Source organism: Urocitellus parryii, chromosome 12 (genome assembly GCF_045843805.1).
Source record: "Urocitellus parryii isolate mUroPar1 chromosome 12, mUroPar1.hap1, whole genome shotgun sequence".
Taxonomy (NCBI): domain Eukaryota; kingdom Metazoa; phylum Chordata; class Mammalia; order Rodentia; family Sciuridae; genus Urocitellus; species Urocitellus parryii.
The window spans coordinates 90,821,145-90,847,754 of NC_135542.1; the positions used below are offsets into that span (position 1 = coordinate 90,821,145).

General features: G+C 33.8%; 1 protein-coding gene across 2 annotated transcripts in view; it reads right to left on the reverse strand.

Moving 5' to 3' along the window:
- Exoc6b (exocyst complex component 6B) overlaps positions 1–26,610 on the reverse strand; it is a 607,479-nt gene that overhangs the window by 229,096 nt on the left and 351,773 nt on the right. The gene's annotated exons all lie outside the window — the stretch shown is intronic.

The window sequence follows — 26,610 nt, forward strand, 5'->3', positions numbered from 1 at the left end:
GAACCTTCTCAAAAATAGACCATATACTATGTCACAGGGCAACTCTTAGACAATACAAAGAGGTAGAGATAATACCATGCATCTTGTCTGATCATAATGGAATGAAACTGAAAATCAATGATAAAAGAAGAAAGGAAAAATCAAGCATCACCTGGAGAATGAACAATAGGTTGCTGAGTGATCAATGGGTTTTAGAAGACATCAAGGAGGAAATTAAAAAATTCCTAGAGTTAAATGAAAACACAGACACAACATATCGGAATCTATGGGACACATTGAAAGCAGTTCTAAGAGGAAAATTCATTGCTTGGAGTTCATTCCTCAAAAAAAGAAAAAACCAACAAATAAATGATCTCATACTTCATCTCAAAATCCTAGAAAAAGAAGAGCAAAACAACAGCAAAAGAAGTAGAAGGCAAGAAATAATTAAAATCAGAGCTGAAATTAATGAAATTGAAACAAAAGAAACAATTGAAAAAATTGACAAAACTAAAAGCTGGTTCTTTGAAAAAATAAATAAAATTGACAGACCCTTAGCCATGCTAACGAAGAGAAGAAGAGAGAGAACCCAAATTACTAGCATACGGGATGAAAAAGGCAATATCACAACAGACACTTCAGAAATACAGAAGATAATAAGAAAGTACTTTGAATCCTTATATTCCAATAAAATAGAAGATAGTGAAGGCATAGATAAATTCCTTGAGTCTTATGATCTGCCCAGATTGAGCCAGGAGGATATAGACAACCTAAACAGACCAATAACAATAGAGGAAATAGAAGAAACCATCAAAAGATTACCAACTAAGAAAAGCCCAGGACCGGATGGGTATACAGCAGAGTTTTACAAAACCTTTAAAGAGGAACTAACACCAATACTTTTCAAGCTATTTCAGGAAATAGAAAAAGAGGGAGAACTTCCAAATTCATTCTACGAGGCCAACATCACCCTGATTCCGAAACCAGACAAAGACACTTCAAAGAAAGAAAACTACAGACCAATATCTCTAATGAACCTTGATGCAAAAATCCTCAATAAAATTCTGGCGAATCGGATTCAAATACATATCAAAAAAATTATACACCATGATCAAGTAGGATTCATCCCTGGTATGCAAGGTTGGTTCAATATACGGAAATCAATAAATGTTATCCACCACATCAATAGACTTAAAAACAAGAACCATATGATCATCTCGATAGATGCAGAAAAAGCTTTCGACAAAGTACAGCATCCCTTTATGTTCAAAACTCTAGAAAAATTAGGGATAACTGGATCATACCTCAACATTGTAAAAGCAATCTATGATAAGCCACAAGCCAGCATCATTCTGAATGGAGAAAAATTGAAGGCATTCCCTCTAAGATCTGGTACAAGACAGGGATGCCCTCTCTCACCACTTCTGTTCAACATAGTCCTGGAAACACTGGCCAGAGCAATTAGACAGTCAAAAGAAATTAAAGGCATAAAAATAGGAAAAGAAGAACTTAAATTATCACTATTTGCAGATGATATGATTCTATACCTAGCAGACCCAAAAGGGTCCACAAAGAAGCTATTAGAGCTAATAAATGAATTCAGCAAAGTGGCAGGATATAAGATCAACACGCATAAATCAAAGGCATTCCTGTATATGAGCGACAAATCCTCTGAAACGGAAATGAGGACAACTACTCCATTCACAATATCCCCCCAAAAAATAAAATACTTGGGAATCAACCTAACAAAAGAGGTGAAAGATTTATACAATGAAAATTACAGAACCCTAAAGAAAGACATAGAAGAAGACCTTAGAAGATGGAAAAATATACCCTGCTCATGGATAGGCAGAACTAACATCATCAAAATGGCGATATTACCAAAAGTCCTATATAAGTTCAATGCAATGCCAATCAAAATCCCAACAGCATATCTTATAGAAATCGATAAAAGAATCATGAAATTCATATGGAATAATAAAAGACCCAGAATAGCAAAAACAATGCTAAGCAGGAAGTGTGAATCAGGCGGTATAGCGATACCAGACTTCAAACTATACTACAGAGCAATAGTAACAAAAACAGCATGGTACTGGTACCAAAACAGGCGGGTGGACCAATGGTACAGAATAGAGGACACAGTAACCAATCCACAAAACTACAACTATCTTATTTTTGATAAAGGGGCTAAAAGCATGCAATGGAGGAAGGATAGCATCTTCAACAAATGGTGCTGGGAAAACTGGAAATCCATTTGCACCAAAATGAATCTGAATCCCTATCTCTCGCCGTGCACAAAAGTTAACTCAAAATGGATCAAGGAGCTTGATATTAAATCAGAGACATGGCATCTGATAGAAGAAAAAGTTGGTTATGATCTACACGCTGTGGGATCGGGCTCCAAATTCCTCAATAGGACACCCATAGCACTAGAGTTAACAAATAGAATCAACAAATGGGACTTACTCAAACTAAAAAGTTTTTTCTCAGCAAAAGAAACAATAAGAGAGATAAACAGGGAGCCTACATCCTGGGAACAAATCTTTACTCCACACACTTCAGATAGAGCCCTAATAACCAGAATATACAAAGAACTCAAAAAATTAGACAATAAGATAACAAATAACCCAATCAATAAATGGGCCAAGGACCTGAACAGACACTTCTCAGAGGAGGACATACAATCAATCAACACGTACATGAAAAAATGCTCACCATCGCTAGCAGTCAGAGAAATGCAAATCAAAACTACCCTAAGATACCATCTCACTCCAGCAAGACTGGCAGCCATTAGGAAGTCAAACAACAATAAGTGCTGGAGAGGATGTGGGGAAAAGGGCACTCTTGTTCATTGCTGGTGGGACTGCAAATTGGTGCAGCCAATTTGGAAAGCAGTATGGAGATTTCTCGGAAAGCTGGGAATGGAACCACCATTCGACCCAGCTATTCCCCTTCTCGGTCTATTCCCTAAAGCCCTAACAAGAGCATGCTACAGGGACACTGCTACATCGATGTTCATAGCAGCTCAATTCACGATAGCAAGACTGTGGAACCAGCCTAGATGCCCTTCAATAGATGAATGGATAAAAAAAATGTGGCATTTATATACTATGGAGTATTATTCTGCATTAAAAAATGACAAAATCATAGAATTTGGAGGGAAATGGATGGCATTAGAGCAGATTATGCTAAGTGAAGCTAGTCAATCTTTAAAAAACAAATACCAAATGACTCCTTTGATATAAGGGGAGTAAACAAGGACAGGGTAGGGACGAAGAGCTTGAGAAGAAGATTTACATTAAACAGGGATGAGAGGTGGGAGGGAAAGGGAGTGAGAAGGGAAATTGCATGGAAATGGAAGGCGATCCTCAGGGATATACAAAATGTCATACAAGAGGAAAGGAGGGGTAAGACAAGATAATACACATGGAAGAAATGATTTACAGTAGAAGGGGTACAGAGAGAAAAGGGGAGGGGAGGGGAGGGGAGGGGAGGGGAGGGGAGGGGGGATAGTAGAGAATAGGACAGACATCAGAATACATCAGACACTAGAAAGGCAATATGTCAATCAATGGAAGGGAAACTGAAGTGATACAGCAATTTGTATACGGGGTAAAAGGGGGAGTTCATAATCCACGTGAATCAAACCGTGCAATATGATGTATTAAGAACTATGTAATGTTATGAACGACCAATAAAAAAAAAATAAAAAAAAAAAAAAAAAAAAAAAAAAAAAAAAAAAGAATTGAATGGAGTCTTAGAAACAGTGTAAAAAGAGTGCTGGATAAGCAATCAGGAGATCTAAGGGTTTTTTGTTTGTTTGTTTTTGTTTTGCTTTGCCTTTAAGTAAATAATAAACTTGGATATGTCACCTAAGATCTTTGAAATTCATTTTTCTAATCTGCATGGAGTGAAATACGTTCAGCTCCAGGCTAATTACCACAGTAATATAGAGAAGCTACCATAATGGCAACTATGATTACTGTTTTGCTCTTTCCCCATAGACACACAGAAAGATCTCAATAAAAATGGATAAGTCCCTGGATCCAATTTAGAGGAGATAATATGTGTTCAGGAACACACATATATTCAATTCTATATTCATGCATGCCATGAATATAATATAACTAGATTGCAAGTAGAGAGTTTAAAAGTAGAAAGCATCATTTTAAGCTGGAAAAGTGCCACAAACTAGAATTTATAAAGCCACTCAAAGTTAGGCAAACAACCATAGGATTCAGATAACTGGGCTATTCAAAAATGTGTTGTCAATGGATCCAAATTCAGGAAACTATTATCTTGTTCAAATAATTTTAAAATTTTTATCAACTAATGATCTTCTCTAATGAAAAGAACGCACAGTGAGGAATTTTGGAGGTTTTGCCCCCCCCCGCCTTTTTTGCCTCTAAATGTTTAGAAATAAATGAAAATATACTTCCATAAAACTTACCAATGAGCACAAGGCTTTCACTGGAATAAACATTTTAAAATGAATGACACATTTTCACAGTATTCTTTTGAGTTTGGGATCCCCCTCTGAGTTCCCTTTGGGAATCACATTCTTTCCACTGGAAACAGAACTATAAAGCAACTACCACACTGCACCAAACAACCTAATTAGTCTCTGATTTTTTTAATCCTAATCTATTACTTCCAAATGCAAAATTATGGTGTATTAAAGGGAAGGTAGTACCATTATGAGTAGACCCTAAAAGTAGAACACAAAATGCCTTGTATTAACCACTTTACTAAAATCAACTTCCTTTAATGTTTAATAGGCTCTCTAATTTTTATTGAACTATAATTCACATATGATACAGTATATCATTTTAAACTGTGAAATTCAGTGGATTTTAGAATATTCACAGAATTGTGTAGACATCAACACTCTTTAATTCCAGAACATTTTCAACACCTCAAAAAGAAACCATGGCCCCAATTATAGTCACCCTTTCAAAAAAAAAAAAAAAAGATGCACAAACATACACACACACAATTTGTGGTCTTTTGTGTCTGGCTTCCTTCATTTAGCATAATGCTCTTAAGTTTCATTCATGTGGAACATTTTGATATTACAACACTTTTATGGATAAAATAATATTACATTCTATGGATTTAGTATATTGTGTTTATCCAATCAATTAATAAGACATTTGTGTAAACTTCTAAGTTTACTATTATAAATAATGCTGTGCTACATTGATATAAAAGTTTGGTCAACAAAACTTTTTTAATACCTTTGCATGTATAGCCCATGTATAGTTATGTGGTAATTCTGTTACCACTTTCTAAGAAAAAACCAGACTGTTTTCCAAAGTGGGGGTGTCATTTTATATTCACACCAGTACTATATGAGGTCTAATTTCTGTACATCCAAAGCAACACTTTTTCTGTCTTATTTGATCTGTAGCCATCCTTAGCAGTATGATTTTGATGTGAATTTTCCTGAGATCTATTAAAATTAAGCAAATTATTATATGTTTATGTGCCATTTGTATTATCTTCCCTGGAGAAATGACTGTTCAGATCTTTTGTCCATTCTTTAACAGGGTTGTTGAGATTAATTTACTGTTGAGTTGTAATCGTTCTTTTTATATTCTGGATACCTCACAGTTATCAGATATTCAATTTGCAAATATTTTCTCTAATTAACTCTATTTTTGTAAGAATTGAACCCAGAGTAGGTAGGAAACCTTATAAAAAGGAAGGCACCAACACTAGCAACAGCTGATTTGTCTTCACCAATTATCTGATGATTTTCATAAAGAAGCAGGTTAAGAACAACCAAGAGGATATTTCAGAAGACAAGAAACATTGGTTTGAGCATGGCACTGCTTGTAAAGACCTTCTTCACAGGCAAAAAGGAGCTTAAAAGTTTTTTAAACTTTAAAATGTCACTTGAGGCTTATTCTCTTTCCTAGTATACTGCCTTCTCTTTCAATGTTTGATTCTTTATCTAATCTGGAGCCCAAGAAAAGTTTGACACATTTGTTAGTATCATGTATTTTGTAAAATGTCCTAGCCAACTTTATTTGACCTCAGTGAAAAAGAAAAAACAGGAAACAAGTTGTTGATGAAAAAAGAAATTAATTTACCCAGGATTTCTCCTTGGAAGTTTCAAAGGGATATTTAAAAAAAAGGTACTAAGAAACTCCTATTTTAAAACCACAGAATTTAAGATTTAAAAATTGTTTAAACATATATTATTAAACTCTTTTGAACACCTCTACATAAAGAAGTTGGCCTTTAGAAAAATATTCCTCCTATAAAGACCCTGTTTATTTCATTTTTGTACCTATAAAACTGAGTATAGTTCCTTGCATATGGTAGCCACCTAAGAAATACCCATTAAATTGAGATCTGTCTCTCAAAATGTTTTTAAATTACCTTGTAATACCATCAGATAGATATGATTTCCCTTCTGTTTGACATGCCTTCAAATACCCAGTGACACTATGCTCCCCAAACCTCTGAATTTCTTCCCCCCCCCAAAAAAAAACCCAATCACATTGTAACTCTCTTCATTAGGAGCTCCAGTATATTAACGTTCTTTATAATGTTCTTTATAAGAATTAAACACAAAATATTAGGTGTGGCTTGAATGAAATAGAGCAGAAATTGAAACATTGTGGCCCTGATGCCAGAAATTATACTCTTATTAATGCTATCTAAATATTATCTGCTTTAGAAATTATATTTCACCAGTGACATCTATTGGTCTTCTGCATTCCCAAATTTTAGTCATATGATAATGAGCTGTGCCCTCACTTATTTGTACTTACAGAGTTGATTTTCTGGATCTTACAGATTACATTTATGTTCCTTGCATTAGCCTTCTCCTTTCAAACTTTACTACTGGCAACTTACTGTAGATGTTCATTATCATTCACCAGAAATATTAGAATGCTTGCAAAATGATTTCTGTATCGTAATTCATTTTTTACGCTATTTCACTCATTAAACTAAAAAGTGATTCTCCTTAAACATAATTTGATCAGCAATTTCCTGTACTCATTTATCTATCTACATTATTTTCATCACAGAGCCCAATTTCCCAACTGTGATATTCAAGGTTATTCTTGTTTAAGGCTCTGCGTGTCCTCCTAACTTTCTATTCTATAACATCTCAATATATACTCCTTTATCGATTCTAAAATCGCCCTGATTGGTTTTATTCCTCTGTTTCCTCACATGCCTTGTACCTCTGCCTACTGTCTTGTCCTTTCTCTTCTAACAGATTTTTATCAGTCTATCAAACTTATATAATTGTTTGAATTCTCATCTTTTAAAAAACATAATTATGTTTGTCTATCTTTAGCTAGAGCAGAGCATCTCTATTCATTCAAGACAATGGGATTCAATTCATATAATTAAGCAGTTGTTTGCAAAATAAACTTATGAAGATAAAGGTAACAGACAATATAAGTATAAACACTATACAGCAATGGGCCCTTATTCAAGGGGATATCTTCTAAGATACAAGTGGATGCCTGAAACACTGGACAGTACTCAATTCTACATATACAGTTTTTTCCTGTGGCTACATACACATGATGAAGTTCCATTTATAAATTAATAGGTTACCAAAAATAATTAGTAATAAATAGAATAATGATAACAATATACTGTAATAAGTTACATGAATTTAGTCTCTCCCTTTCTACCTCTCTCAAAATATCTTATAGAACTATGCTCATCCTTCTTCTTTGTAATGATATGAGATAATACAATTCTTATGAGGCTAATGACCTATTGCTCCATTTTGATGAAGCAATAGACAATGAATACCTGAACATGATACTGCAATAGTTGATCTGATAACCTAGATGGCTATAATTGACTACTGGACACATATGACACGGATATGCTCTACAAAAAGATGATTTCATGTCCTGGCCTAGATAGAATGTGGCAGTGACAAACTTAATCACACAACTCAGAACAGAAGACAATTTAAAACTTATTGTTTATTTCTGGAATTTTCCATTTAATGTGCTCTGATCATCGTTGAATACAGATAACTGAAACCACATCAAGTAAAACTGTGGAATAGGTGAAACTACTGTATTTGTAGCAATAACTTGTGATTGAATGTTCTCTATAAATATATAGTGCTGTGTTAGAACAACCAGACAGGGAGCTAACTGAAGATCAGTGTCAGCTTCCTCCCTGCTTTGGTTGAGATAGTTATTGTCATTGTGGTGTCTGAGAAGATGGCTAAGGCTTTTGGAGAGATATAGTGTCATCAGCATTCTTTAACATATTCACAAGTCCAAAAGAGTCATATGACATTTCATTGAGTTCAATTGTGAAATAAGAGAAAGGCACATATTTGCAAGTCTACTGTTTCACTTATAAGCAAAATTTACCTCAGCTCATATTATAAAGCTTTTAGAAATCTTAACTAGAGTGGTAAACTGTAAATCTGATTTAAGTCCTTTACTTTTTGAGTCTTTGTTGCTCATTTACATTCCAATTTGTCTTATAGCATTATCATTTTTTCCATGGAAGTTATTGAAGGATAAAATAATAAAGAAGTTTCAGAAGTAATCCTCCCAATGTGTATAATTATATTGAATCAACTCAGTATTTCATAACTAAATAATAAAACAAGAAATAAAAAGTGAAAATTCCTCCAAGTTCAGACCCTGATCTAAAATAATCTTCACTACTAGCTTAATTTTAATATATGCTTTTACATTTATTATGCTAAATGACTACTAAGCATTATACAGATAATGTAATCTAACTAATTTATACTATATCAAACTCTTAAACAAATGTGGTCCCAGCATATAGAGGTAGAGGCACAAGAATCTCATATTTGGAAGATTCCAAGTTGGAATTCCAATTTGGAAAATTCCAAGTTCTAGTCTACACTATCGTATATGTGGACTGACTTTATAGCATACTCAAAAAAATTCCCTGTCTTCTGTTATTAGGCTACCCATGAATTAACTAGCTCATTTAATCTCCCTCCAGGGTCTGCTTTATAGATCCATTCATAACAGGTCTAATTCAACTTCCACATAACTATTCTTTCCATCATTTGGCTTTCCTATATCAACAAGAAAAAGCAAAGGACCATTAACTATTCATATCTTACTCTAAATAAAAGACTGAAAATTAATGGTAAGAGTCAGTAACAATACCCAGCAATTGAGACTATAAGTTCTTTTCTTTCCCTAACAACTCCACTGTGTATCCTTTGGATAAAATAATAAACAGAAAAAGAAAATAATGAATAGAAAAATCAGTACTCCAGAAAACTAGGGAAGGCTACCCAATATTTCCATATACCCCATTAATGTAGTTAGAGTAAAATGGCCTTCAAAGAGATCTGAAAGAAAGAAAAAATATGCTAAACTTTAGTATTTGGACAAGATCACTTTCTCAAACTCTCTCAGGCTTTTGGACTGAATGCTTTTAAGCCAATTTCTGCCTGAGCAGAAATGAAATCATGACACAGCTTGGCAAGTTTATTGAAGGGTTCTGTAAGAGACAATTCATATATTGTAAAGGTTATAGGTACATTACAGGACACAATTATGGGAAGAAAGACGGAAAAAAGTTGACCAATGAGTACTAGGATACAGTGAGGAGTAAAAAGTTCTGGTGTACTATTTCACAGTAAGATGACTATACATAACAATTATGTACCGTTTATTTTAAAAACTAGAACGGATTTTGAAAGTTTTCACCATAAAGAAATGATAAATATTTGAGGAAATAGATATCTTTCATCTGATTTAAGCAATATACAAACTATGTATGCATTAAAACATCACATAGGACTCCCATTAATATAATTTTTATGTCTGTGTACCAGCTGAAAAATAAATTTAAAATATTTTGATCCTCAAAGTTAATCACATTACTTTCACTCTTTCACTTTTTTTTTTTTTAAGTAAAGGAACTGGTGTGAGAGGTTACTTGCTAACTTACAGACACGTGAGTCACAAGATTGGTAGAAATTCATAAAGTACATAAAGGTATTGTGGCTTACTAGTTTTGGATAGTAGTGATTTATAGTTACAAGGAGATCGAGGGCTACATATCATAATTAGAGGAACTCACTGAATCAGACAAAAGGTCACCAGAAGTTCCTCTTGACTCTCTACAGTTATCATTAGTAATACAATTGTATGAGGTCCAGCAATTTTCCCTCAATAAAAATAGATAAGGTATTATTAGGGTTATCCACAGTGATCTCATGTGTAGTAGACTAAGGCCATCAGCTAACATCAGAGCTGCACTAGAAATAAAGTTTTAATTATTACTATTGAAACTATAAAGCTTATATTCATTAGAATCACTCTCTGTCCTACACTTGGGAACCAGGCTCCATCAAGAAGGTAAAGAGATAAACAAAAAACACCTGGAAGGATCCCCAGGTACCACTGCCAAAGGAAAGGGAAACCCTAAAGAAACATCACAATCAACTATTCCCTCAGGACTCAAAACCTCATATTTCCTATAGAACCTATAATGTAATATATCTATACCGTCCCTTTAAAAATTTCAAAATAACATATCTCATATATATTAGGAAGAATCTTTTTATTATAATGATATATACTATAACTATTATATAAATTTTAATATTATCTACTATACATATCACAGTTAAATGCTTACTACATGTTAGGTATTACTTATCATTTACAGAGTTTTCATATACAAAGGTAGTTATCATATACAAAGTTTTATTGGTTTTAAAACAATCTTGACTACTCATTTTCTAAATAAAATAATTACAGGCCTACATTGGTTAATGGAAATATATTGGTGATACAGAGGAATATAACTTCTTGTAAATATTTGAGATATACTTTTATATTCTTTCCCTTTTCTTTCAGTCTGTCAATTAATATACTTCAAGTTAACAGCAATGCTTGGAATGTAGAGCAAAGAATGCTGAAGGCATATAATTAAAGAAGGCAGAGCTGGAAGAAGCACATCCACCAACACTGTATTGGATATCTCCATAGTACTAGAGAAGAAAACAGAGGGGCTAGGAAACAGAGGTATGGCACAGAGAAGAAGAGCAAAATGATAATAAGACCAAACTGTTGTGATTGGCATTACAATGCCCAGAGAGAAGCAAAAAAAAAAAAAAAAAAGATTAATTTAACAAATTAAACTAGAAAATAAATTTATACTTCCTAAAGTGTAATACTATCTTTAACTGACAGCATTAAGACAGCAAAAAGGCAAGCTACAAACTAGGAGAGAATCATATGTGTACACACACACACACACACACACACACACACACACACACATTTACCCCCATAAAGAACAATCAACTAAAATAGTAGATCTAAAGTTGCAGTCTATAGATGCCCAGGGAGTAACTTAGACACCCTTAAGAGGCCCAAACAATTTTTGTAATAATACTCATATGTTTTTTGCCTTTTTTTTTTTTTTTTTTACTATACTGACACTTCCACTGATGGTACAAAAGCAATGATGGGCAAAACTACTGGTGGCTTAGCCTGAATTGAGGTCAGTACCTGCCTTCTTCACTGCTAGGTACTCACAGTAACAGAAATAGCAGCTTTATGTACAAATGGCAATGAAGCAGCAAAAGCTATTAATTTCACTAAATACCATTCCTTCAGTACATGACTTTTTAAAAATTCTGCATCTTAAACTGGGAAATATGCAGAAAGCATTTATACTGCATACCCAAGTGTACGGATTATCTCAAAGAAAAGCATTTGTATGACTGCTTGTAGTTGCAAGCGAAACTATCTACTTCCTTTTTCATGGAATATCATTTTTACTTGAAAAGACTGCTAAGAGACAAATTTGATTACTCCAACTTGGGAATTTTTTATGGATTTTCTAGAAAATAAAAAACATAAACCTGTTGCTTCAAGGAAATCAACAGACAATATTAGTTGCAATGACAAAATTCAAAGCTATATGTAAAATTCAGAATTTTGGAAAACTAGTATCTCTAACCATGAGACAGAGTCCTGACTCTTAAAAATGTTTTGTTTTGTTTTTTAATGAGACTGCAAGTAATAGTAATGAATATAATTTTTAATTTTATAATAAAACACATCAACATATGGTAGATCTACATAACTTGAGTGAACCAATATTTTCTCAATGATAAATGTGTGTTGCCATAAAAACATGCTGAATAAACATTTTATTCAAAGTAAAATACTCAAAGTTCTTTCTTCTAGTTTTTTTGAAAAACTATACAATACATTATTATTATCTATAGTCATTGTACAGAAGAAGTTTGAAGGTTGGCAACCATAAAGAAATCATAACTTGAAGAATACATATGCTTACGCTGATTTGACCATTATACAATATATTTATATGTAAAAATAACACATGGTACCCAATAAGTATAAGCAATTTTTGTGCATCAGTTTATAATAAATATAAAATGAACTAATAAACTTGTAAGGTAATAGAACATGAAAAGTTCATTCATAATTTCCCAGATCTCACATTAACTAACCTTTAATAGAGAATCAAATGTCATGGGTATTTTTTTTATGTATTTGTTGACTGATTGTATCTCATTTTCTGGGAAGTGTCTGTTCAGGTCCTTGGCCCATTTATTGATTGGGTTATTTGCTGTTTTGGTGCTTAGCTTTTGGGAGTTCTTTATATATTCTAGAGATCAGTGCTGGATCTGATGTGTGAGGGGTAAAGATTTGCTCCCAAGATGTAGGCTCTCTATTCACCTCACAGATTGTTTCTTTTGCCAAGAAGAAACTTTTTAGTTTGAGTCCATCCCATTTATTGATTCTTAATTTTAATTCTTGCGCCACAGGCGTATTATTAAGGAAGTTGGGGCCTAATCCCACATGATGGAGATTAGGGCCTACTTTTTCTTCTATTAGATGCAGGGTCTCTGGTTTTATTCCTAAGTCCTAGATCTATTTTGAGTTGAGTTTTGGGCAGTGAGACATAGGGATTTAATTGCATTTTATTGCATATGGATTTCCAGTTTTCCCAGCACCATTTGTTGAAGAGGCTATCTTTTCTCTAATGCATGTTTTTGGCACCTTTGTCTAATAAGATAATTGTAACTTTGTGGGTTAGTCTCTGTGTCCTTTATTCTGTACCACTGGTCTACCAGTCTGTTTTGGTGCCATCATTGCTAGCAATTAAAGAAATGCAAATCAAAACCACTCTAAGATTTCATCTCACTCCAGTCAGAATAGTAGCTATTAGGAATACAAACAATAATAAGTGTTGGCAAGGATGTGGGGAAAAAGGTACACTCGTACACTGCTGGTAAGACTGCAAACTGGTGCAGCCAATATGGAGAGCAGTGTGGAGATTTCTTGGAAAATTGGGAATGGAAGCACCATTTGATCCAGCTATCCCTCTCTTCAGTCTATACCCAAAGGACTTAAAAATAGCATACTACAGAGACACAGCCACATCAATGTTTATAGCAGCACAATTCACAATAGCTAAACTGTGGAGCCAACCTAGATGCCCCTTCAGTAGATGAATGGATAAAAAAAATTTGGCATATATACACAATGGAATATTACTCAGCAATAAAATAGAATAAAACCATGGCACTTGTAGGTAAATGGATGGAGTTAGAGAAGATAATGCTAAGTGAAGTGAGCCAATCCCAAAAAACCAAATACGTAATATTTCTTTGATATAAGGAGGCTGATTTATAGTGGGATAGAGAGAGGGAGCATGGGAGGAATAGATGAACTCTAGATAGGGCAGAGTTGTTGGAGGAGAAGGGAGGGTACATGGGGTTATAAATGATGCTGGAATGTGATGATCATTATTATCCAAAGTACATGTATAAAGACACAAATTGGTGTGAATATACTTTGTATACAACCAGAGATATGAAAAATTGTGCTCTATATGTGTAATAAGAAGTGTAATGCATTCCACTGTCATATATAAATTTTAAAAGAAAAATAAATAAATAAGATAACTATATAAACCACTAAAATGTCATGTTTTTGCTGTATTGTGAAATAAAAATATCAAAAATTATTGAAAGGTCTATTAAAATACTTCTCTTTTATCTAACTTTGTATCTGCAAGACCATATTTTCTCATATACTTCAAACAGAACAATATATTTCAACAAACTGATTCAGAAGCAAATCTGAGATATTCAACTTCTCCTAGGGCAAACATTAAAGGTATAAAGTGGTGCTATTCTCCTCGCTAAATTTTGTTTTGGAAAATCTAGTTATTTTTCTTGAAATTTATGTTATTCATGTTCATAAATAATGGGTGTGTTGCTGTTATTTTAAAATAAATATATAAATATTTTTAAAATATTCGCATATAATATGGCAAATACTGATAGCTATAACCCATATAAACAAAAGCTCTTTGGAATCCTCAGTAACATTTAATCACAGAAAGGATTCTGAAGACCAAAACATATGGGAATCTTCCTATTCCTTTTGTAACAAATCACCACAAACCTAGTAGCTTAAAACAACAGAGATTTATTTATTTATTTATTTATTTATTTATTTATTTATTTATTTTTTGCAGTTCTGGGGCTCAAGAGGCCCAAAATGGGTCACATGAAGCTAAATTTAAGGGTGCATTCATGGAGGCGCCAGTGGAAAATCTACTCTTTTTTTCAGCTTCTTAGAAGGTTGAAAAAGGGCTGTCCACATTCATTGGCTCCTGACTACAGCACTAAGACTCTTATTTCTTTCATTCTGAATCCTCCTCTGACATTCCTCCTTCCCTCTTTTAAGGACTCTTTAAGATTACACTGGGTCCATCCAGCTAGTACGGGATAATCTTCCTTAAGACCCTTAACTTAATGATATCTGCAAACTATCTTTTGCCAAGTAACATATTTAAAGCCTTGGGGGATTAGGATGTAAATATGTTTGGGAGAATATTATTCTTTTTATGACAACTGCTCAACTAAATATATATTGAACAATTTTAAATCACTATGAAAAAGGCATTTAGCTCAACAGAATAATGGATAACAGACTCGAACAGACATTCCACAAAGAAGTACATAGAAATGGCCATAAAGCCAGGCACAGTGGCACACGCCTATAATCCCAGCAACTCCAGAGGCTGAGGCAGGAGATCTCAAGTTCAAAGCTAGCCTCAGCAAATTAGTGAGGCCCTAAGCAACATAGCAAGATCCTGTCACAAAAAAATAAAAAGGGCTGGGATGTGCCTCAATGGTTATGAGTCACTGGGTTCAATCTCTGGTACCACCACCAACAACAACAACAAAAACTAAGAACGGAAGGAAGGAAGGGAAAAAGAAAATAAATATTCAAGAAAAATACGAAAAGCTTCTTGATTTCATGTGTCCTCAAAACAATGATCATTGAAATGCCAATGTGACACCACTATGTATCAAATAGAAGAACTGAAATAAAAAGGATAGCTAAGTCCAAAAGTTAGCAAGGATATAAATAAACTAGAACTCTCAAATTACACTAGTGAAAACACAAATTGACATACTTCTCTGGAAAACTGTTCAGCGGAATCCTAGACATTTTCATAATCTATGGCACATCAATTCCACTCTGAAATATATGTTTAAATATATTCACCAAAATACATATATAATAAGTTTCAAAGGAACACTATTTCTAATAACTAAAAAGTGAATATAACTCAAATGTCCAATAATAGTAGAATGGAAAACATAATGAAACATTTTCATATAATAGAACAAGTATAACAGGACAGAGAATGAACAAAAATTTCTACATCCAATTGATAAATTTTATAGACATAATGTTGAATCAAAGAACTTACATGAAAGAGTACATACTACAACATTGAACAAACAGGCAAAATCAAGCTACATACAATATTAGAAGTACAGATAATGAAAAAATAAGTACAGATAATAATTGCCCCAAGGAAAGAGTTATAATTTAGAAGGAGAAGAGGAAAGAGAACAAGTAGAAAGGACCTTCAGGAAACTAGTTATGTTCTGTTCCTTGATCTTGATGCTTGTCATGCAGGTATGCCTACTTTGTGAAAATTCACCTAAGTATATACTTATGATTTGTTCATTTTCCTATGTTCATTATTCATCAATTTAAAGGACACATCCACTTATCTCCTTTTCTTCTATTAATATTTTTATTTTTATGTGGTGCTGGGGATCGAACCCAGTGCCTCATGCATGCTAGACAAGCACTCTACCACTGAGCCACAACCCCAGCCCCCACTTATCTCCTTTTCTAAAGAACAGACTTTTAATAAACATTTTGTTCAGGGATTTGTTAGTGAAAGCAATGAACAAACTGTGTATGACCATAGCAGAAAAATACATATTGTATATAAATATAAAAATATATATTGTCAATGTGGAACAAATAATATAATTCTGAAAAAGAATCCTTAGATTTTACATAGTTCCATCTGACATCTATGCTCATATCTAGAAAAATAGGCATGGAAGAAACTACTTTAAGGATTTGTTCTCTATCTAAAACTCTTTAGATGGAGAATTTGCACCTGTTTGCTGAAATAGTGCTTTCCATTTTCAGGTCCCTGTCACTGCTTGATCCTAATACTATATTCCAAAGGAGTTATCAAGGTATATAAAAATTAAAGGAAATCTAAAATAAAAATAAACTGTAATAATCGACTAAAAAAAAACAAAACAAAACACACATAAGATAAAAACGTTTCCTTTCTTTGTTACCATTTTAGAACAGGTAAAGGAAGAAAATCATTCATTTTTAAGAATCATGTAAAGGCAAATTACCATACATGCTATACAAATAAGAAGTAGATATCCTTTAGAGAAACCTTTTTTAAAAATATAACAATACATTCAGGGAAACACTGTAGAGTAGAAATTTCAGTGTGTGTGTGTGTGTGTGTGTGTGTGTGTGTGTGTGTCCTTAATCATAATCACTTTTTAGAAGGTAGCTTTTTCATAAGAAGAGAGCTGACCTCATCTATAGCCAAGGACTCAAAAGAGCAAGGAGCTGGCAATTGTCAATTCAAAGAAAGAGGAATCCCCAGGGGCAAGTATGCACTGTGTCTGATTTCCAATAATGTATGTTATTTGTTAGCCGAAATTAAAGTAGCACTTAATAAGCCATATTAAATCTGTGGCTATAAACCAACACTGCTGAACAGTGGCATGTACCAGATTCCTGTTCATTTAATGGTGAACTCCTCACCCCACAATATGTGCAAGATCTGCTGGGGTATCCTAGCACCAACTAACTTACAAGCTCAAAATTTCCATCCTGTCAAACAAGCAAAAAATGTAACTTAGAATGACCTTAGTGCAACATTCTCAAGCAGCAATATTTTCTTCCTGAGAAATTTGGATAAATACCCTTTTAGTGCTTTCCCAATATCATTCTCAATGAAATGGGATTACAAAGCAAAAATAAATTGGTAATCAGAACAGAAAATATCATGTGATAGCAATCATTTGAGTTTCCTCTTTGACATATCCAATTTCATCCTGACATCCGCTGGATACCTATTCAGTGTTGGTCATATTAAAAAGTCTAAGATACTTTCCTTCAAAGGACTGTAATCTTGGTTAATGATAAAGAGAATATACGTGGGAAAACTAAGAAAAATATATATTAAGTTTCAAGTAGAGAATAGAGACAATAAGATCTATAGGAATTCACAAGAAAGTTAAACACCTGGGATATGAACTATGAAGAAGTTGGGGACCAACCCTTAAAGACTTCATGAAAAAAAATGGATACTGAATTGTATTTTAAAGGAAAGAAATATTTGAAAGTAAGATGAGAAGTCATTCTAAGAAGAAGGAAAATCACAAGTGTCTAAAGCTAAAAAATGGGCATAGAATGACTGGGAACAATTAACAAATATCGTTGGCTGAAGTCGCGATTTGTGTAAGGGAATCACAAGAAATAAAATCAATATGGATAGGAGTTGACTTCAAGGAGTGGATATCATTAAAAGTTTCTGAACAGAGGGAGTGACATACTACAGAGTTTTTGGAAGGCACAGTTGGAAATAAACTGACATAAAGAAAAACTGCCTTGTGTTCTTCCCTTGGTGCTCTTCTTTACAGTGACCACACACTCTCGGTTTTCACCAGTTATGATTTATTGCTCTGATCTAATCTTGACCACACTTCTCAGTCTCCTAGCCTAGAATTTTGCTAGGAAATCTTAATCCCACAAAACCCTTACACATGCCAAACATCTTCCTTTAGTTTACCTAAACCTAATCTGTTAAAAAGGAATTATTTTACAGGCAGAAATAAGCTAAATGAAGGAGACTGATATAAGAAAACAGTGGATTTCTTTTGTACTATTGTAATTGAAGGCAAAAGTAAATATGAAATTAGAAGAAAGTTATAAAAATTTAAATTTTTTTTAAAAAGTTTAAATATTTTTAAATTCCAAGAACAAAAAAATATAAATGCTGAAGAAAAATAAGAAGACACAGCACCAACACAATTATTTACCTTTAACAGATTTCAGGCTGAACTTTTGTCCCAACTATGAACATGGTTTTTACACACTTGCAATCATTTTGTTTATAAAATTTTCATTCTGCTTCTTTCATTTGACATTGTATTATAAATATTTTGCATGGATATTATTTGATCTTCATGAAATTAGTTTTAGCAAATGTATAACATTTCAATTGAACAACAGCATTGTAGTTTATATAACTATTTGCCTATTTATTACACAGTTGTGGATTTTAATTATTTGCTCCTGTGTAAGCAATGTTGAAATAAAAAGTATTTTGTCCTCAGATAATACCCAGCATCCCAGTACCTCAGTACCAATGAGAAAGACTTACAGCAGTCTCTCCATCATATAAAGGTATTGGAGATACTAATGTGACCAGGAATAGTACTATCTAAAATGCTCTCATTGGAATCTCTTGACTCTTAAGTGGGATATTAGATATGGAGATTTACAGTTGCAGGATTACACAGTCCTTTAAACTCTAGGTTCTGCTTATTTTCTACTTTATCACACCACCAAAACAAGAGGTAAATGGCTCTTAGTGTTTGAACTCAAACAAGTTTTTATTTATTAATTGTAAGAACAGAAGATATTCAAAAGTCAGTATCATTAAAGAGGCAAAGGACTACTGACTGAATACCACCAGAAACAGCAGCTGTAGCTGTTAGTAATGCAAGTTTTATGGGGAGAAAAATGCTAAGTAATAGCTCAACACACAAAGGTCTCTGTGCAGAATACAAAACCCCTGAAGGATTTAAGTGAAAAATACCAATACTATTCTAAAAAGGTGCTAATTTGTTGTTCATTGTCCTCTAAGTGGCTCCAATAATGTAAATGGTAACAGCAAAAAAATAGGAAACACAAAACAATTCTTGATAGTCAGAGATATCATTACCAAATCTATTTCTTTGCCCCATCAGAGGAAAAGAACTTAAGAAAAAGATTCATTTGACATTGGCTCAAACTTAATTAACTTGAAGAAAAATTTGGTTGCATCCAGAAGGTTCTAATGCCTGCTAGTCTCTTAAGGATACCTGAACCTTCCTTATTTTGTTCCAGAGAAAGCCATAGGGAGAGGGCTGCTTTAGAGGATTATTATGAACAGATGAAAGAATTTCCACAGAAGGTCAAAAAAGGGAACTAAGGTAAATCAGAAACAGACAACCCACTTACTAGTACCCTTCCCATTACCTGATAGAGTTTTCACTTATGGGGACATTACCACAGTTTTTCTCCCCTACTAGGAAACATTCTGCTCACAATGACTAAAATTTTATACATGAACCAAAAAACAAACAAACAAAACAAAACGAAACAAAAAAAACCACCAAGTGAGAATCCCACAGGAGAAAAGGTGTTTAAGTGATGGCTAGGGTGCTACAGTCTGGTGCTCCTCATACACAGCTTAGAGACAGAGGAACATGGTGGCAGCTCACACCCCAGATCCACTTCCCCAGATGAGTAATTTTTAACACATTAGCAAACTTCTTTCTGTCTTAAAAGAATCATATGTAAAATGGGATAACAATAGTTCTTTGTTTTTTGCAAATTTATTGCAAGGAATAATGAGAATATATACAGACACATACAGAATGAAGGACAGAGACAGGAGAAGGACACTTTGCAGATACTTGGTACCTGGTACATACTCAAAATATGGTAGCTATTACCCAAGGCAAAAAGACTACTGCTGATTAATTTTTTTACCTTGAATAAGATCATTTTAGGCCGCAGTTTCTACTTTTGTCAAATGAGGAAAATATTAACTCCATTTATCATTGAATTTGTTTTATAACAAAAATAACAACAACAAAAAGATCTGGGAACATAGCTCAGTGGTAAAGCACTTACCTAGAATGCACAGGCTCTGGGTTCAATCCCCAGAACCAATAAAACAAAATAAAATAAAAATCATAAAAGCCAAATGAGATAATGAAAGTTTGAACATTACAAAGCAATACATAAATTGAAGGCTTTCTTTAAAATTAAAATGCTGACATTTGAAAAAATAAAAATCTATTCTATTTGGAGAAACATGAGCAAATGTCAAAAAAGAAAGATCAATTGGAATGTTAACCCAACCAACTTTTAAAAAAATATTTACTTTTTTTAGTTTTAAGTGGACACAATATCTTTATTTTACATTTATGTGGTTCTGAGGATCAAACCAGTGCCTCATACATGCTAGGCAAGCACTCTACCACTGAGGCACAACCCTAGCCCCCAACTTTTGGTCCTTATTTCAGAATAATAGCTGATTACATCTCTTTTTATAATAAAATTACTTTTAATTACACATAGGACCCCAAAACAGTTTTTTTTTCCAAACAAGAATTCACTTATTTTATTATTCAAAACAAGTAAACTTTACAAAAACTTACTGTGCACCATTTTTTCATGTGTGTGTGGTATGGAGTATTTAATTCAGGAGTACCCTACCACTGAGCTATATCCCTATCCCTCTTTTACTTTTTATTTTGAGACAGTGTCCCCCCAAATTACAGAGACTGGCCTCAAAGTTACAATCCTCCTTCCTCAGCTTCTCTAGTCACTGGAATTGAAGGCATGCACGACCATTCCAAGCTATTGTGTACCATTTCCTGCAACGTGCTTCACTACACAGAAATAGAGATAAGTAATACAAGTCTTTACCCACAAGATTCACAGCTCACACCTGGAAATTAATATGTTAGGTAGAATAATATTATGGAAAACCTTTAAAGTCAAATAAATGCATTTACTTCCTGACTCTGCCACCTATTTACTGTATTCCCAAAAGAATATATCCGCCCAGAGTTCATGTTCTCATCAGTAAAACAAAACAACAATACTTATCTATTTGGGGTATTTTGAGTCTTTGTTAAATGAGATGGTATTACACATGAAAAGAATGAAATGCAGGGGATACTTCTTTATCATCTTTCCTTTTTCTGGATTAAAGACACAAATAAATGATACATCCTACTCAAGGTAGATAAGGTACTGCCATAAAAGAAGTACCATGAAAAAGGAAGACATCACATCCACTTAGAACTGGAGAAACCTTCATAAAAGTTCTGGTATTTAAAATGAGCCTGGAAGGATGTGTAAGATTTCAGCACATATGGTTAAAGGGCAAAAGCAGTAAATGTAGACCATAAAGACGTTTTAGTCAGCTTTGCATTGCTATAACAACTTAGAGGAGGAAAAGTTAATTTTGGTTCAAGGTGTCAGAAGTTTAGTCCATGGTCACTGGATTACACAGCTCTGCCACACCCTTCTGACAGAACATCATGGCTGAAGAGCATGACAGGAAAGTTGCTCAGTTCATGATAGCCAGGAAACAAGAAAGAGCTTGAGTGCAAGGAGCTTGGGATAATGTAACCCCCAAGGGCAGGGACCCAGTGACCTATTTCCTCCAGTCACATCCTACCTGCCTACAGTTACTACTCATTAATCCATTTAAATTATTAATCCATCAAATGAATTAATCCACTAATTAGATTACAGTTCGCAGGGGTTTCAGGGAATAGCTCATATTCAAGCCATAATAAAATGCCTGATAAAAAGACCCAGGGTATTAAAGAGTGTTCTTGACAAAGAGAATTGCTTCAATTTGGTAGGAGTGTCTTCAGCATATAGGAAAGACAGAGACACAGACAGATAAAAAGGTAGTTTGAGACCCCATAATGGAAAGTCTGGATAATCACAAAGATTTTGTACCTAATGAGTGGCACTGACATTTTCACAGTAGGAGAAACATTTGTTAAGTCCTGAGATTGTAGCAGTTCATACAGTTAAATGAAGAGATAAGAAAAAATGTCCATTTTAAAAGGGTTTTAGATAAGAAGAATTTCAGAAATATTTTAAGGGAAAATAACTTTCCCTTCAAGATGGTCTTTCAACCAGGAAGTAAGGCCAGGGATAGGTATCATTGGATTCTTGAACTAAGACAATTTCCACACTTAACCCACAAACCAAGGTGGGTTATGGGAGATCTTGCCCCAGGACATACAAATTAACATTAATAGCAAAAGAAAAAACAAATTCAGTATTCTCTACTCTAGGTCTGTTACTTGAGACAGTATTTCCTCTCTCTTAAGCATTTCTGAAAGATAGTTATCAGGATAACAAAGATAAATCCTCAAAAAATGCTCTTATGCTGAGCATGCAAAATGGGTAAGTATGCATGCAATTGTAAATTATGCAATCGGAGCCTGAGATGAATACTTGGGAACTTACCTCATCTGTTAACTCAAGGCACAAAGTAACATTTTAAAACTCTAACTGTGGAAAACCCTATGATGGTCATTTCTGGGTGCCTCATGATAACAGGTGGGAGCCCTGATCTTCAAAACTTCAAGGGAAAAATAGACACAAAATTCAATAATTTCCCTGATTGGTTAATAATGAGAATGATCTGGGACACTCTCCCTGACCCAAATATACATACACTGATTCTCAGACATACTGCCTCTCTCTCCCTCTCTCTCTCACACACATCCTTTCCCTCTTCCCCACTGATGCATTGACTATGCTGCTTTTGTGATGTGGCAACAAAATATTACTAAGGACTAAGAGAAACAGGGAATTTCAAATTTTAGGAGAACAAGACAATGTTTGCTTTTTCCTTTCAGTTTTCTTCATATACATAGTTCCTATGATTCAGTCCCTTTTGACAGAGTCACCGCTGTCTAGGAATTTGAAACATGAAAACAAAATATTCATATTAGTTAAAAGACAAATGATCTGGTTCTTCCTCAGAAGAACTCCTTCCCCTATCATTCTTTTGCTAGTAATGCACAAAGGCAAATGTTGAACATAGCTCTGTTTTGTCACTCACATGGAGTTTCATGAAGAAAGTATCTAGCCTTCTGGGGAACAGAACACAAACACCAGGCAATCTATTTGCTGCCTGTGGAAAACGAGAAGGAGTACTTTGGAAGTCATATTTACTTCATTTTGTAGATTACAGTAGGCCAATCCAATAAATTTTTGAAAGTGTGATTTAAGAAAAAGAGATCTCTGCTTTAGAATATGGCATTTATGGAAGCAATATTGAGGATTTAGGGCAGTCAATTACCTACCAACTTAGTTCTTAATGGTGCTTGGAAAAGTGGTTCTATAATCTGAATACTAGGATCAACTCATCCGCACTGAGATGTTTTACAATATTTAGGTTCAATGACAGCTGAGAATAAAAAAATTAAGGTCACAACTCACAGGTGGAAAATGCCATGCATTTTGAGTCAAACTAATAGCAATTTGATCCATATTACTTCTTCTAAATGATGTAGAGTTTAAAGTAAGGGAAACAGAGTATGATACTGACATCTGATAACTATTGCATATATAGGAATCATTGTATTTCATGGCACATATAGACAATAACTCATTAGATTATAATTTTTTATATTTTAAGCACAAAAGAAAAAAACAGAAGATGATAAATTTAGTGAACACCCTTTTAGGAAGGTGTTGGTTCTGAACTATTGAGGTTTTTTGCTCTTGTAATACTACAAGATCTCACTCATTCAAATAACATGACAAAGCAAATGGAAAATTAATAGCCAAATTCTATTGGTCCTATTTCCTTCAACAAATGAAATACATTAGAAAAAAATCATTCAAATAAAAGTGTTGTTTTCATAATGAATAAATTAGTTATTAAAGACAGAATAATTCTTGAGATGAAGAACATAATTCCAAATATCACCTCCTCCTACCACCAGGATTTAAGAAGCAGCAAATGTTTTATGACAAATTTTTTTAAAGAACAAAGATAAAAAGTAAAAACTATGTATATAGATAAGCACTGTAAAATTAAGAAGTAAGCAATTTCAGACTCTAACTATATATATTATAAATGGTTAATGAGTATGTATAATATTTAAAATTATATATGTTTAAAATGCTATGAAATTTTGGGGACCAGTTTTCAATATGTTTTTCCAATGAGAAATAATGAAGATGTTTTCCAATGACTATCCATTTACATTCATGAATAAATGGTATTATTGGACTTTTAATTAGATCAACTCCTCACTATAGAAAACATAATACTGTGTTTAACATACTTATATCAGAATTTTATGACACACTCATGATTATTTCATTAAGGAATTAGTCTAAAAATGAAATTCCATGGTAAAAAGGTAGATACATTTTAGGGATTTCTGTGCTATACTGAAAAATTGATGACCAAAAGAACTATACCATTGAGACCTCTACTAGCAATGTATCAGAATACCTACTTCCAGAAGTATTTCTTACAAATGTTGAATGCTATTATTTCCTTTTTACTTTTAACAAGTGTACAGCTAAAAATATGTGACAACTTTAATATGTATGTCCTTTTTTATGTGCTAGTACGAAGGATTCAACTCAGATGTGATCTACCAAGGATCAACACTCCCAGTCCTTTATTTTTTTTAATCAATAAGTTGTCTAGGGCCTTACTACATTGCTGAGTCTGATTTTGAACTTACCATCCTCCTGCCTCATCCTGATAAGTAGCTAGGATTACAAGCTTGTGCCACTGCACCCAGTCGATACATCTATTTTATTACCAGAGTCACATATTTGTTTACATTATCATCAGTGGCCTTTGTTTTTGTTTTTCTAGTAGTAGCAGGGTAAATACAGTTGTTGAAATTTTTTTCCTATTAAGTTTTTTTTCTTTTTTTATTGATTTAAAAAAATAAATGATAACGGAATATATTACAATACTTATTACATTATACAGCACAATTTTTCATATCTCTGTTGTATATAAAGTATGTTGACACCAATTGGTGTCTTCATACATGTACTTTGGATAATGATGTCTATTACATTCCACCATCCTTGCTAATACCCTGTCCCCTTCCTTTCCCTGCCAACCCTCTGCCCTATCTAGAATTCATCTATTCCTCCCATGTTCCCCTTCTCTACCCCACTATGAGTCAGCCTCCTTATATCAGAGAAAACATTTGACATTTGTTTTTTTTGGGGGGGGGATTGGCTAAGTTCACTTAGCATTATCTTCTCTAACTCCATCCATTAACCTGCAAATGCCATGATTTTATTCTCTTTTATTGCTGACTAATATTCCATTGTGTATATATGCCACATTTCTTTTTTATCCATTCATCCATTGAAGGGCATCTAGGTTGGCTCCACAATTTAGCTATTGTGAATTGTGCTGTTATATAAACATTGATGTGGCTGTGTCCCTGTAGTATGCTGTTTTTAAGTCTGTTGGATATAGACCAAGGAGGGGAATAGATGGGTCAAATGGTGGTTCCATTCCCAGATTTCCAAGGAATCTCCATAGTGCTTTCCATATTGGCTGCCACCAATCTGCAGTCCCACCAGCAATGTATGAGTGTACCTTTTTCCCCACATCCTCACCAACACTTATTGTTGCCTTTCTGACTGGAGTAAAATAATATCTTAGAATAGTTTTGATTTGTATTTCTCTAATTGCTAGAGATGATGAACATTTTTTCATATTTTGTCGATTGATTGTATATCCTTTTCTGAGAAGTGTCTGTTCAGGTCCTTGGCCACTGATGATAGGGTTATTTATTTATTTATTTATTTATTTATTTATTTATTTGGTACTTAGCTTTTTGAGTTCTTTATATATCCTAGAGATTAGTGCTCTATCTGATGTGTGAGGGGTAAAAATTTGCTCCCAGGATGTAGGCTCTCTGTTTACCTCACAGATTGTTTGTTTTGCTGAGAATAAACTTTTTAGTTTGATTCCATTCCATTTATTGATTCTTGGATTTAATTCTTGCACTATTAAGAGTCTTATTAAGGAAGTGGGGCCTAATCCCACATAATGAAGATTAGGGTCTACTTTTCTTCTATTAGACAGAGATGTTCTGGTTTAATTCCTAGGTCCTTGATCCACCTTGAGTTGAGTTTTGTGCATAGTGAGACACAGGGGTTTAATTTCATTTTGTTGCACATGGATTTCCAGTTTTTGGTGCCAATACCATGCTGTTTTTGTTACTATTGATCTGTAGTATAGTTTAAGGTCTGGTATAGTGATGCCACCTGCTTCACTCTTCCTGCTAACATTATAACAATTATAATTTATTCTATTTTAATTTTTTGTTGTTTGTGCCAGGGAGTGAACCCAGGCACTTAAACAATTAGCCACATCCCCACTGCTTTTAATTTTTTGTATTTGAGACAGGTCTTGCTA